This window comes from Harpegnathos saltator, unplaced genomic scaffold (assembly GCF_003227715.2).
Source record: "Harpegnathos saltator strain DR-91 unplaced genomic scaffold, Hsal_v8.6 scaffold72, whole genome shotgun sequence".
In the NCBI taxonomy this organism is placed as follows: Eukaryota; Metazoa; Arthropoda; class Insecta; order Hymenoptera; family Formicidae; genus Harpegnathos; species Harpegnathos saltator.
The window spans coordinates 24,533-39,695 of NW_020230560.1; the positions used below are offsets into that span (position 1 = coordinate 24,533).

At 40.7% G+C, this 15,163-nt stretch overlaps 1 protein-coding gene across 1 annotated transcript in view; it reads right to left on the reverse strand.

Annotated features, from left to right (window-relative positions):
* Positions 1-4,437: 4,437 nt before the first annotated feature.
* Positions 4,438-15,163, reverse strand: part of LOC112590121 (uncharacterized) — a 203,561-nt gene continuing 192,835 nt past the window's right edge. Inside the window, exon 3 of the mRNA XM_025305851.1 lies at positions 4,438-4,682. The gene's annotated coding sequence lies outside the window, so the exon portion shown is untranslated. The remainder of the gene's footprint in view (positions 4,683-15,163) is intronic.

A 15,163-nucleotide genomic window follows, 5' to 3' on the forward strand; every position in this document is an offset into this window, starting at 1 on the left:
TTCTTTAAAAATATTGAACAGGTATTTTTTATTTCTCAATCCAATGATCATTTCTGGAGAATTGCGGAAAATAGAATTTTTTGCGATTACAGCGCCATCTATCACGAATCAAAAAAAAAGTTTCGGACAAAATTTACGTATTTTGTGGCGTAGAATCCGTATCTGCAATAAAAAATGGGGGTTTCCATTTAAGATTTCAAAGTTGTCCCCAACCCCCACCCCCAGGGGGTGGGGTGAGAGGTCGAGTTTAGTATCATTGGATGTCCCCCTTCGAGACTAACAACTTTCATTAACCACTTTTCTTTACCCAATGCATAGTTCTCGAGATATTTCAATATCTTCAGATAAATCGTGCACCCTGTATATGTCCAATAGTTTTCCATGTACTACTTGTATGCCAAGTTTCAGGAAAATCGCCGTATGGCACTTCTCTAGTGTTACTTGTTAGTGGAAAGTATGCCTCGGAGATGCCAGGCAATCATCAATGCCGGTGGTGACTGGACTCATTATTAACTATTAATGGTATAGCATTTTTCTTCGCATGGAGTACAACAAATCCATGTACTTAAAAATCATTAAAAATAAATTTTTCTACACATTAACCCGTGCACACTCTTACTTTACAGACTGTAGGTTTTAAAGCGTAAATAAGTTTTAAAGCGTTTTTTATGTGACATATACTGCTGGTTTACAAATCAGAAATTCTCTCGCGACTTTGTCACGTGACTGTAACCGGTCCAGAGTAATAAAAGTTACACAGAAGTTGGCTCAGCATTTAAACGTTCTTAAATGTTGGTAGGTGAAATATGGCAAGCGACGAAGCATTTATTCGTTACCGTATTCGTTACGAATTTCACCAAGGGAAAAGTGCTGCAAAAGCATATGCATCGATATGTCCTGTTCTTGGGGAGAATACTGTATCGAAAAGCACGTGTGAATTTTGGTTCAGGCGATTTAAAGCTAGTGATTTTGAAGTTAGCGATCAAGAACGTAGCGGCGCCCCGCAGAAGGTTGAACATGAGCAATCGCAAGCATTACTGGATGAAGAAATTGTTACTGCTGATCGCTACAAGCAACAATTGCTGCGATTGAACGAGGAAATCAGTCGAAAACATCCATTTACTGGCAAAGGATTACGCTAAATTGCTCCATGATAACGCCAGACCGCATATTGCAAAATCGGTCAAGGAAACGTTATTGACGCTTGGTTGAGAAATTTTGAAGCACCCAGCGTATAGTCCAGACATAGTCCCTTCAGACTATCACTTATTCCGATCCATGCAAAATGCTTTGTCTTCAGTTCACTTCCGGCCATTTGACGAACTGCAAAAATGGGTTGACGACTTCATAGTGTCGCACGACGAATACTTCTTTACTGCTGGAATCCGTCAGCTGCCTGACCGATGGCAGAAGGTGATAGATAATGACGGCGCATATTTTAATTAATAAATGTATTGTTCTTTTCTCTCAAATACGTTTTGCATTGTCTTAAAAACGCTTTAAAACTTATTTGTACATAATATTTGTACCTAATACATTTCCCACTGAAAATCCGTGCCATGGTCGGCCTGGTGGCGAGTCTGCGGTTTCGAGTGGCACTTTGAGCATCAACTACCCCTAATAGCACATATGGTTGGGCCTGTATATTGGCTACAAATTGGGCCCCCAATATTGGCCAATGTAACCCCAATATAAGTCAATATTGGTATAACAATGCTATGTAATATTGGCGATATATTGTAATTTAATGTCTAACCAATATTGGCTGCATATTGGGATACATTGGACCAATGTAACCCCAACGTAAGTCAATATTGGTATAACAATGCTATGCAATATTGGCGATATCTTGTAATTTGATATCTAACCAATATTGGCTGTATATTGAGATATACTGGGCCAATGTAACTTCAATTTATGTCATCATAACCAATGCAACACCAATGTAATGCCAATGAAGTGTGCTACTAGGGACAGAAAGACTCCGTCGCGAGCCGCGGCTCTCACGCGCGTCGTCTCGTCCACAACCCACAACGCAAGGGCCGTCTAAACAACGAGAATTATGCCGAAAGTCATAGCGTGGGAAAACGCGACAAGGACGTCCAACCGCGACGTGCCGCGGGGCGAGAGGAACGGAGGATGGAGGGCGGGCTGTGAGGACGAAGCGCGCTATAATCTCGAAGGTTTATCGACGCCCTCGCGACGGGGATCGGCAGGAAAACGTGAAATCTATGGCTCTATCGCGCGGTGCGCGCTTGTATGTATGCGTATCGCACATCGCTGCTCGGTAATATGCTAATACCGCGACGGGGGGTACTTTACGATCGCTGCATCGTGCTGGATATCGTAATTATTGTCTCACCGCTCGCTTGCTCGCGCGCGGCACAATACGACGCCATGCGTGCGTATGTATCGTCGTCGATCGTTGCATCAATCGTACGAGAGCTCGTGCACCGTAATTGCGCGAGTATCCTTTGAACATTCAACGTCACGCAACGGGCTCATGTTACGGCTGTTTATCAACGGACACCTCGCTACTGCTGACGCATCAAATTCCGAGGGATTTCAAATACAATCCTGCGGCTTCATGCCTGACTTCGCATAGTTTCTCGCGTCGAAGAATCGTATGTCAAGTAATATAGTTCAGAATGTGCAGTTTTCAGCTAAACATTTTTTCTAATCTACTAGATAGTCTCATATCACGGCACGGTCCGCTATGCAACGCTTTAAATATATTTATTTTGTCGCCTTTAAGGAGTTAGGCCACCTTGGTCCGGTCAAAACCACTGTCATTTACGGAAATTCTTCTGAGGACATAACAAAAGAAATACAAGAATGAAATTAAGATATTTATTAAGTGACTCTTTAAGGGAAGAAAAGCATTTTTTTCTAAATATTTTAAACAAAATGACGGCGTTGAAGTCGAGACACTATTGACCGACGATCTCAGCGGTGTTCAATCTCACGGTTACAGCATTGGACGTAAAACAAAAATGAAAAAAATTTTTATTATCTAGATACTAGAAACTGAAGAAGTACATATGGATTTTGCGAAACATTAAAAACTTTTTTTGCAATTAACACTTTTGCACAAAATTTTTAGGTCAAAACATGAAATTCTTTTTCAAGTGTTTACCATTTCCAATAAAATAAGTATTTCTAAATATCTATATGTACTTCTTCAGTTTCTGGCATCTAGATAATAAAAATTTTTTCGTTTTTGTTTTGCGTCCAATGCTATAGTCGTGAGGCTGAACACCGCTGAGAGCATCAATCAATAAAGGTTCCCAGTGTCTCGGCTTCAACGTCGCCATTTTGTTTAAAATATTTACAAAAGAAATACTTTTTTTCCCTTAAAGAGTTGCTTAATAAATACCTTATTTTTATTTTTCTATTTCTTTTGTTATATCCTCAGAAAAATTCCCGGAAATGACAGTGATTTTGGCCCGTCCAAAGTGGTCTAACTTCTTAAAGTAGTCCCCATTCTGTGCAACACACATATGCCAACGCTTAATCCAATCTTCAAAACACTTTTTAAAAGCTGATTTAAGTACGGCCTTGAGTTCCTTCAGTGAAGTCTCTTTTACTGCCTCAGTCGTCTCAAAACGTTTACCACAAAGCGGTAATTTGAGTTTTGGAAAGAGAAGAAAGCCACAGGGTGCCATATCTGACGAATACGGTGTATGCGGAATGATGTTAATCGACTGTTTGGCCAAATAGTCAGGTACGAGAAGCGATGTGTACGATGGTGCATTATCGTGATGCAAAATCCACGAGTTGTTTTCAAAATGGTTGTGGTCAAAATGGCACGGACAGAGCCATTTGATACATTAAGCTCGGCAGCAATCTCTCTTTCACTCACACGGCGATTCCCAAACACTAATTTCTTTACTCTTTTAACGTTTTAACATTTCCGTCAGTATTTGACGTGGATGGCTGACCAGAACGAGGCACATCTTCGACGGTTGTATGACCCTCTTTGAACAATTTATACCGCTCATACGCCTGTATTTTTAAAATATATTTGTCCTCAAATGTTTTTTGTAGCATTTTCAACGCGTGGCACAAGATATTTCGTTGAAAACACAAAATTTAAGGCAAACTCTGCTCCACAATATTCGACATCGCAAAAATCGCAGATGGTACCTGAAGTCGACTGACACAAACGGCTGCCACGAACAAACTAATTGACAGATCGCGCTCTAGTTCTGTATGGAAGTTAAGTACAGTGGTACCAACTTAACTACAAAAGGATTTTGGAATATTCTAAACGCGCGTCATTTAAATGAATAATATTGAGTACTTTTTGAGCAGAAGATATATCAGTATAAACCAGTATATTTGCTGAGGAGAAATTTGATATGAGGGAAGGGAAGGGAGATAGATAAAACACAATATATCGCGCGCAGCTTTTGAGAATCAGGACGACTTACCGCGACGAGGGTGCTGAGAGCTTCAATTCGCATAGTAGCTGGCCGGGCCAGCAAGGAGGCCGTCGGTTGCGATTTGGTGGATCGATCTGCCTGTATCGATCCTTCGATTACCGATTTCTCCGGCTGTCGACGTCACTCGGCCTTAAGCGCACCGTGATGCCGACGATGATGGCTCTTCTCTCCCGGCTCGATGCCGATTTCTCGTGATCCGCCGTGCCGAACCGGCGATGACATGGCTACCGCGCCGATCTGTCGACAAGCGTCACATGTATTAATGGAATGTGATTGCACTATCGCTGCTAATCGCGACGTAATAATCTCGTCGAATCATCGCCTCGTCCGAATCCTTATCGGCGTTCGCGATCGATCGATTATTTTCATGCCGCGATTACATCATACGTTATTGGCCACGCAGATTCGTCGCGATCGTGCCGATCATTCCGGAGATCAATCCGCCTTCTGGATTGTGCAAACAGATTTCGTAACGTTCTACTCGTCATTTAGAGATTCATATCCGGCGCGGCTGCCTTTGCCTAATAGATAAGAAATCGTTACTCATTCCGTCGCGATGTTACGAAGCCTGAGAAGACGCGAAAACATAAATATCAGACGTTCGCGTTCAGATGCTCTTGAATAAAAAACTATAATAATATTTACTTATACAGAAAACTATTCGGTCGATGGGTGCGTTCACGACACTCAACAGTTGCGCAACTGTTGAGTAATTCGTCAATATTATTGGCCTGAATATAAGGATCTAACAGTAAGGACCAATAGTCACTAATCGCTCACTGAGCGGTTTTCTCCGCTGAACGCACCCGATATAACTAAATTTCATTTAAGTCAACCAAAATCTTTCGTTCTTTAGGAGTCAATTGAAAATTTGTACAAGAAAAATTCCGTTAGAAGGTTTCTGTCGTCTCAGAAATACAGAATGGCTCATTCTAATTTATCCACGCAAATATCTCGAAAAGTATAAAAGTTACGGAAAAAGTTACGGAAAAACGTTTCAGACAAAAGTTATTTAGTTTGAAGGGGAATATAAGACAGTGATATCATTTTGTTTACAGATGGCGCCACTTTGGAGATATTCATCGATCATTACTTTTCTCAAATGGAAACCCCAGTCTGTTATTATATTATATTTTTCTACCAATTAATTTGAACAACTTTTGTCAGAAATGTTTTTCCGTATTTTTTATATTTTCGAGATATTTGAAAGGATAAATTAAAATGAGTCTGTATATTCGGTCATTTGAATTGAGTATTAATGTTGTCAATCGTACAAGTTTGTTTTTCACGCGAGTAAACAAAAGATCTGTTTCTTTTTTGACGGACTTCTGAACTAATGCAATAAGTTGGAGTGAAACAAATATATTTTCTCTCATTCTGACTTACTGTTAACTCTACTAATGTGCATTAGTTTAAAAATTCTTCGAAAAAGAACAAATTCAGAGAGTCCTTGTGTACGTAAGTGGAGGGAAAAACGTCTGCACGGCCGGGTTTAAAATTGCATCACTCATAGTAAAGTTAATAATTAAAATTTCGATCTCAATTGTCTAACATTTCTGGACATTTGAGAATCAATATAGGTTTGTAGTTTATAAAGCGTTGTATGTATTATAGATATAATTTACATTTTTATATAAATTCAATTTACAGAATTGAAGTCACCCTCTAAACACAAAACTATTCGGTTGATACAACTGAATTTCAGTTCATGACAATCGAAACCGTTTCTCAGAAATTGAAAATTCTCAATTGGAAATTTTGTTGTAACATAAAAGAAATTCCGTTACAAGGTTTCTGTCATCTGAGAAATATATTCGCTCATCTGAACCAAACACATTAATTGTCATACAATAATATTGTCATACAATATAAAGGATACAAGTTTCGTTTCTCACACAAGTAAACAGATCGTTGAAATTTCGTTTCTCTTTTGACATACGAAACTCTGCTGCGGCGATTATATTTTTGAAACGGAAAATTTTAGTTGCTTCAATCAAAAGCAGTTGTCAATGCGAATGATTTTTCAGTTTGCGAGACAAAATTTTCTATTACTGCAACCGAACTTCATGTGACAGAAAATTTCTAGTTGTCACTATAGAGCATTTGTCTGCGTGATGAGCTAATCAATCGCTTTATTTATGGAAACATTTTTTCAATAGCATTATCCTACATTATCAACATTACACAAATCATTATTTATCACGATATAATCGGCTCGATCGAGACACGTTTTGAGAAAAGACAGGAGAATCTTCACGGGAGGACATTTCTCGGGCGATGGTGCAGAAGGGTTATAAAGCGAGGAGACCGGAAGAAAGCGTTAATCACGGGAGGAAACAAGATCCGGATCTATAGATCAGCGGATTAATAAATACGCTCGTTCTCTGATATGTCCAAGTTCTGACCGCAAAGCGCCGCACTCTGTCCGTCCTATTCAGGGATCCGGACTGGACCGGTGCCGGAACCGATAACCGTTTTAAAACCGATTTTTATGAACAAACCTTAACCATAATTGTACCGAAATTTTATAATATCAAATAGACCGAAACCGATATCGGACCGATAAAAATGTTTTCGGTTTTCGGTCCTTTTTCGGTTTCTACGACGCCCCATGTATCGCTGCCGCCGATTATTTATTAGAAAATTCACACCACGATCAACGTACTACAACAGTTACGTTCAGGGCCTCTATTCCGTTACTGTGGTTCCGACAATTGCCGGTTGTTAACGACATTGCGCAGCTTTTTTATTGTATGAATTATAAGGATAAAATAAAAATAGATAATTTCATATTTTGTGATCACAATCTCAGAAAATAAAACAAAATAACAGAAAATAAAACGAGAGCAAAACGGCCGTTGGAAACAGATAGCTACAACGTTGCCACAAAAATCTCAAAAACAGAGGAAGCAATACCAAGTATAAGACAAGTACATCAAATCGAAACCATTAATGTTAGTTAAAATTGATAGAAAATGACGCCGCTTAAATATTTTTGTGAAGAAAATTCGTTTATATATTACATATTGTAATATTGTAATTTACAAAAATAAATATTTATATAAAAAAGTAATTTTGAAAAAACCGTTATTTCAAATGGTTCCAGTTATGCCTAACTGAAACGAAACCGAAATTGAGAACCGTTACGAAATATCTTGTTGGACCGTAACCGTAACCGGACCGAAATTTTGTTTCGGTTCGGATCCCTGCTCCTATTACGAACTCGATTTCCTCGTGATGCATTCTCACCTTTCGACGTGTCCCGCGAAGTTGGCCGCGAACGTGTACGCACTGAAGCGGTCGTCGCGGTAAACCTGTTCCGAGCGCGAACGATTATCATCCGATCCTAAAGGCGCGAAGTCTTTGCATAATCGCCCCGGGCCACTCGACTTGTCGATAAATCGCCGCTCGCGGAAATCGCAAGCGACATCGGGCCGCGACACGTGAATCGCTCGCTCGCTCGCTCTCTCCCTCGGCAGGACGACACACTCGCCACGACACTTGGTGACTGACTGGTGGATCCGATATTCAACATTTGCCGATAAAACACGCCGGCGCCGGCATGAGAGCAAACTGTCTCGCGCTGTCTCAAAGTAACCGTGAGCCAGGTGTCTCGTCATTTCGACGTCTACGACGATGCTGCGAATCGATATCTTATCTTGCGGCAGGCTCGCCGCGATGATTACGTGTTGTTGGCCTACCTACCGAACGAAATGCACCGCGGCCGAGTGCGCGGGGACTCGTCGCGTCTCCTCTCCGCCTTCGCGCGTTATCTCCGCGCCGCTCGCCGAACTTGGGCTGATTAGACGCGCGATTAGCGACGTGGCGAGCGATAATCCTGCCCGAAGCGCCGATCCTGCGCGCTCGCGGCCGGACGGCGCGAGGCGCCATGCACGGCCAGCATGGCGGTATCGACATCGGCGCTCTTGGCATCATTCGTTATGTGAGTTAATGACTCTCGAGAAATCATCGATTGGTCCCCGTCGGGAAGCCGCGACGCCTCTCACGGTGGAAACACGCCTTCTCACGTACCGTAATGGACGGGACCTGACGCGTGCGCGCGTTCGCCGTTCCGGGCGAGGAGGAAACGCGCGCGGCTGCACCGACAAACGGCGAGGAAAAATGCGGGTCCTCGACGATGACGACGACGATGACGACGACGACGACGACGGATCGGGCAAGGTGATTCTGCTGGAAACGCGCGGCCGGTCTCCCGCGCTGCGTTGTTTCCTCAGCCGCCGAAGCCGATTCATCCCGAGCGAAGCTCGGGCCGAGGTCGGCCGTGTCTTCTAGACGACACGCGTCCGACCCCGAAGACCCGCTGACGACCCGCTGACCTGGGGCTCTGTTCCGGAGGCGGAAAATCCGAGCATTTAATCCCATGTCCCGACGTCCGACGGCCGATGGCCGTCTGTGTCGCGCGCAACGTTGTTTTAGAATCATATCTGGCGTCCGGGATAAGGCGAAGGCCCGGTGCGAAGATCCGCGACGAAGAGAATCACCTGTCGTCGTGAGTTACCGTGCAGCGGCATCTTCGGATGGAAATATTACGGGTGCGTCCGATTCGATCGCTTAGAGGTGGACGGCCGGCGCACAGTGGGAAAAAAATCACAATTTACTGTTCAAAAATCGCTACAAATTGTAATTCTGAACCGATCGAGACGATTCACGTCTTAAATTAATCGTTAATAAATTTCAAAGAAAACTGTGGAGCTCGATTTAAAAAAGAAACCCTCTGAAATTTGCAATATTAACAATAATGATTATTAATAATAATGGAAATTATTGTTAACCAGAAATTGAAATCAGAAGAATGTAAAGTTTCTTTTGCATTAAGCTATCTTACGGGGTTTACGGGGTCGCTGAATACGAATCTGATGTTAGAATTAAGATTGGACTATTGACAATTGTCAACCTTGCTGTCAACTTAAAAAAAAAATGCATATTTTTCAGCAGGAATGGGAACACATTAGAGTTTTTATGGTCGTCGAATACGAATCAGGTGTTAGAATTAATAATAATAGAATTAAAAATAATTAATAATAATAATATTGGAATTCATAATATTGTATATTGTTAATATTAATAATATAAATAATAATCAAATCTTATATCAAATAAGAAAATATCTTTGGCATACTAGTAACGTGATGACATAATAATAACATAATATTTTTCACTGTGTGTGTGTAATCTATATTAGAAAGCAACATTATGCTAGCTGTCAACTATCAAATCTCATATCAAATAAGATTTTTTTTTTTCGATGAAAGCGAGCTGCGGTGCGCAATCGTAAGCGGTTTATGGTTATAATTTCGGATTATATCGCCGCCACCCGAGGAGGAATTAACGCGCCACGCGCGTGTACGCAGAAAACTATTCGGTTGATGTAACCGAATTTCAGTTACGACAACCGAAACCTCCCGTTCCTTGGGAATTAACCGAAAAATCGCTTGCGACACAAGAGAAATCCCGTTAGGAGTTTTTGTTGTCTCAGAAATATATTCGATTATCGGAACGGAACAATAATGTTATCAAGGATACAAGTTTCGTTCTTCGCACGGGTAAACAGAAGATCTGCTTCTTTCTTGAAAAACTTCTGAACCAGCACGATAAGTTGAAACGAAAAAGATATATTTCCTCTCATTCTAATTTATTGTTAATTCTACTAGTGTGCACTAGTTCAAAAGTTTTCCGAAAAGGAATAGATCTAGAGTGTCCTGTGTACGTAAGTGGAGAGGGAAATACTTGCGCGGCCGGATTTAAAATCATTGGTAGTAGAGTTTATAATCGAAATTTCAGCCCCAGTTTCGACTTCAATTGTTTAACATTTCTAGACTCGCAGGGATCAATATAGGTTTGCAATCTATACATATACATACATATAGGTTTGCAATCTATACATATACATACATATACATATATATATATATATATATATACATATATATATAGCGTTGTATATAGATATAATTTATATTTTTATGTAAATTCAGTTTACAGAAATTAAAGTCTTTCTCCATATGCAGAAAACTATTTGGTTGATGTGACTGAATTTTAGTTATGACAACCGAAATTTTCCGTTCCTCAGGAATTAACTGGAACTTTCGTTGTTACACAAGAGAAATTCCGTTAGGAAGTTTTGTTGTTCCAGAAATACATTCGGTTATCTAAATCGAATATTAATGTTGTCAAGGATACAAGTTTTGTTTTTCACATCAGTAAACAGATCGTTCCTGTGTATGTAAATAAATGGGGGAAATGCTTACGCAGCCGGGTTAAAAATCGCGTTATTGGCTGCGTTCAGAAGAACAAAATGATCAGTTAGCGCTTAGTGATTCTCGCTCCTGATTGGCAAATACTTCTGGATCTATGAAGAATCTAAAAGAATGCTCCAGTCACAGACAATAATCACTAAGTGCTCAATGATCACTTTGTTCTGCTGAACGCAGCCATTAGCAGCGTCATTCAACTTCTTCGAACGAAACTTTTCGGTTGCAGTGACTGAGATTTCGTTTCTCTTTACATGTACGATATAATTCTACGTCTTCTGCGAGAGCAGCCGAATACTCTGCTGCAGTGACTATATTTTCGAGATGGAAAATTTTAGTTGTTTCAATCAAAAACAGTTGTTGTTGCGAATGATTCTTCGGTTTGCAAGACAGATTTTTCTATTACTTGCAACCGAACTTCATGTGACAGAAAATTTCTAGTTATCACTGCTGAATATTTTTCTACTTGTAAGCTAATCAATCACTTCATTTGTGGATACACTTTCAATAGCATTATCCCACATTGATATTGGGGAGATTACGATAACTTTAGCCCCTCGAAATAAAAATGATTTTCGAGAGCATTTTTAGCAAGAAATATGGAAAGATAATAAAAAAAAATGTATCATTAACATGAGAGAAATAGTAAAAAAATTCCATGATCAATGTTTGTCATTGTTAATAAGGACATTAAATATAAAGGCATATACACCATATTTTAATATATATTGTATAAAAAAAATATATTCTGCTTAGAAAAGTAAAATAAAACATTCCACAACTGCCAAAAATATGTTTTTATTCTTATTCTAAAAAACAGAATTTTATTATTTCCGTTTACGATCTTTAGCGCATATTATTACCTTACGTGAGGACTTTGTCAATCTTTTTCGGTATCAATTCTTTTTAGTTTATTGTAGATTCATCTATCCAATAAGGCGAAGATTTAAAAGATATATTCATAATACTTGTTTATGGGTTGAAATATTTTTTTCCTTTTTTCCGTTTGTAGTTGTTACTTATTTTGATATCCGTTGATCGGACAATATTTTTTTCATGTTTCTTGTTAAAAATTTCTCCGAAAATCACTTTCATTTCGAGAGGTCAAAGTTATCGTAATCGGCATTACGTAAATCATTATTCATCACGATATAATCGGTTTGATCGAGACACTTTTTGAGAAAAGATCTTGGCGGGAGGGCATTTCTCGGGTAACGGTAAAGAGAGAATATTTTTCTGCGGAAGTGTTGCGTGCGCGATTGAGTCACGGCACGGCGTGGAATTCCGCGTCGCTGAGCCGTCGATAAGCGCAGCCGCCGAGCCGGGCCGAGCCGGGCCGAGCGCGGAACGCGTCGCCGTTTCTTATCACTGCGTTCCACGCGATATTATCGCGGCTATGACGCGACAGTCCTATGCCGTCATCGTTTATGCACATTATCATGCTCTATCAGCCGGCAGTACACGGAATTCGGCCGGCCAGCATTCCAGCACGATTCGCGTACCTGTGCGACGCACGTGCAGCGGCGGCGAGCGACGGCGAACGAGCGGATTTCAGAGCGCGTCGCTATCGCGCGCCACCGACTACCGCACTCTCGCACTCTCGGTGAGAGGAACGCACCGCGCGCGTAGATTTACGGCCGCGAGCTGTCGCGAGCGTATCGCCCGATACCGCTCCGGCCGCGCTGGGCGTAGACGCTTTATCCGCGGATTAGGACAGTGTGCTCGAAGCAGTGATTTAGTGGGCACGACGCGGAGAAAAGGTTCGTTAGAGGTCCGTTATTAAAATCCCGCGGACGCTCGTTGGCGGATAATAAGCCGAGCGCGGGGCGGCATAATTAAAAAGCGATACCAAGCGACGCCGACGTCTCGGAAGCTCGAGGAGAATATTTTCCGAAAGTCCCTCCACGCACTCTTTCTCTCTCTTTCTCTCTCTTTCTCTCTCTTTCTCTCTTTCTCTCTCTCTCTCTCTCTCTCTCTCTCACATACAACTCTCCGAGTCTCCAGATAAATCTCCGACAACGGCTCGTCGCATAAATCCGCCGTGATGCTGACGACGCGATGCGGTAATCGCGTTGTCGCGTTCGACCTCCGATTGATCTACTCGCCGTGGGTGAATTTCGAGGATCGATGCCGCGCATTCGGCGAGAGCGAGTGCTGGCTGGCGCACAGTGGGGCCAGATGACATTCTTTGGTTCAAAATTCTCTAGAGACCTGAATTTCCAACCGATTATCGACACCAATGGACGAGGTAGATCCTGAATAAATTCTGAAGAGATGTGTCTTGCCAAAATTAAAAAGAAAATTTTTTTCTCGAATTACTAGCCCCAAAAGAGGAAGAATTATCATTAAACGCGAGAAAGTTGTGAAATACTCATTATTCGACACTTATTTCTATCTAATAGCGTATTCAGCAGATTGAAACTATGAAACCAATCAACAGACACCAATCAACAGACACCTCGAGATTTATCGATCTTGAAGCAGAAACCCATTAACCCAAAACTCATATGTCTAAAATACAAAAACATCAAATATAGACCCGTTAAGCACAAAACCGAGGGATTTTGAGTCTTAAGCCCATCAACCTAGGAATTTATCAATCCGAGAGCTTTTTAGCTCGTGGATGCATGAAGCATCCACGATATATTAAGAGCCCCAAATAGTCCAAGAACCCAATCTAGCCGTAGCTCAAGAACCTAATAATATTCGACGTTAAATATTCGACGTTATAAAACATTAAGTTCGAGCCTCGAAACTTTTAAGACAAACCCTAAACCCACGAACCCTGAGTCGATAATTTTTTCAAAATTTCGGCTAGACCTCTTTGGAAGATCTCTTTGGGAGATCTCTTTGGAATTTATTCAGGATCAACCTTATCCATTGTTGTCGATGATCGGTTGGAAATTCAGGTTTCTAGAGAATTTTGAACCAAAAAATGTCATCTGACTCCACTGTGCGACGCCGGTAGCGAAGCGGGAAGTGACTTTCTCGTAAAAAGCGTCACCGACCCGGACCGACCGTGTCCGACCACCGAGTTGTCCACCCACGTGAAGGCATCGCGACGAGACTTTCTCCTGCCCCGTGTTCGCCCTTCCCTTTATCTCGCTCGTTCGCTTCTCCATCTACTCGTTTTCTGTCAAGCTGGCCCCGCAATCCACCCCGTCGATGCAGAAACGATCGGGACTTGTCGCAAAATTCAACACCTAAAAAAAGTATTCTATTCGTAAAGTGACTTTTCCCATAGTCTCATATTCTAAGCAAAGCTTATCACAGAAAAAGGATTCCTCTTTCGATAAAGCGATTAAAGTGAATCATTCGTCTAAAATTTATTAGATATTATTCTAATTGTTTTCCTCTTATTTCAAGAGGATTTCCTCTTATATCAATTAATTTTCCTCTTATATGAAGAGAAACATGTTGATTTGAATGCCGGCTTCTTTTGTTCAGTCATGCTCCAGACCTCCAGACATGAACGAAAAAATAACCATATGCTCATAGGTCAGAATATTTGGAATGCTTTTTAAAAAAGGTATGTGTGTCGCTGTAATATATAATCAAGATAATTTACCCATATTTAGTCTAATACAGTTTATAATCTATTGCAAGAAGTTGAATAATATATTCTTTCTTTTAACTATGTTTCATATAATTGGTTATGATGAACATCATTGTAGCTATGAAGTCCATAACAAAACTGATTGGAAATTTAATTGTTATGATGATCTTATTTCATTCGTGCCTACTTACTGTAGAACTGGAGCCAGAAGTATATCTATGTATATATATTACTTTTCGCTATACATTATAATAATTTTTTAAATTAACTAATATAACCAGTAAGAATAAAATACGATAAGAATAAATAATAATTTTCTTAAAAAAAGATTAAATAATCTGTGTATAAGAGGAAATTTATATTAAAATCAATAAGATTTACATTATGACATATAATCTCTCTAACTTTAAGAATAATGTGTTTGTAATATTTTTCTTTTAATCTAAGAGGAAAAAAGCTAATGGTGTCTGTTTGGTGGTCCAGCGCTGGTAGATTATCCACTACAGCTTCATGAAACCTAATCAATCGATTATAGCGAATGTATACTGTAACCAACTAGATGAAATGATGAGGATGCTTGCAATTAAGCAGCCGAGACTGGTCAAGAGACAGGCCAATCCTCTTGCAAGACAACGCTCGAACACATGACGCACAACCAACGCTGCTCAAAACGCTACAGGAGCTGGACTCGAAAACTCTCTGTCACCCATCATATTCACCAGACCTAGCACCAGCTGACTACTATTTCTTCCAGGTACTAGACTACTTCTTGGAAAAGGAAAAATATCCAATTATCAACAAGCTGTGGAAAACGCCTTCCGCGCCTTCATCGCCACCTCTCTTCAGACTTCTTCATTGCTGACATGAATGAGCTACCGTTAAGATGGCAA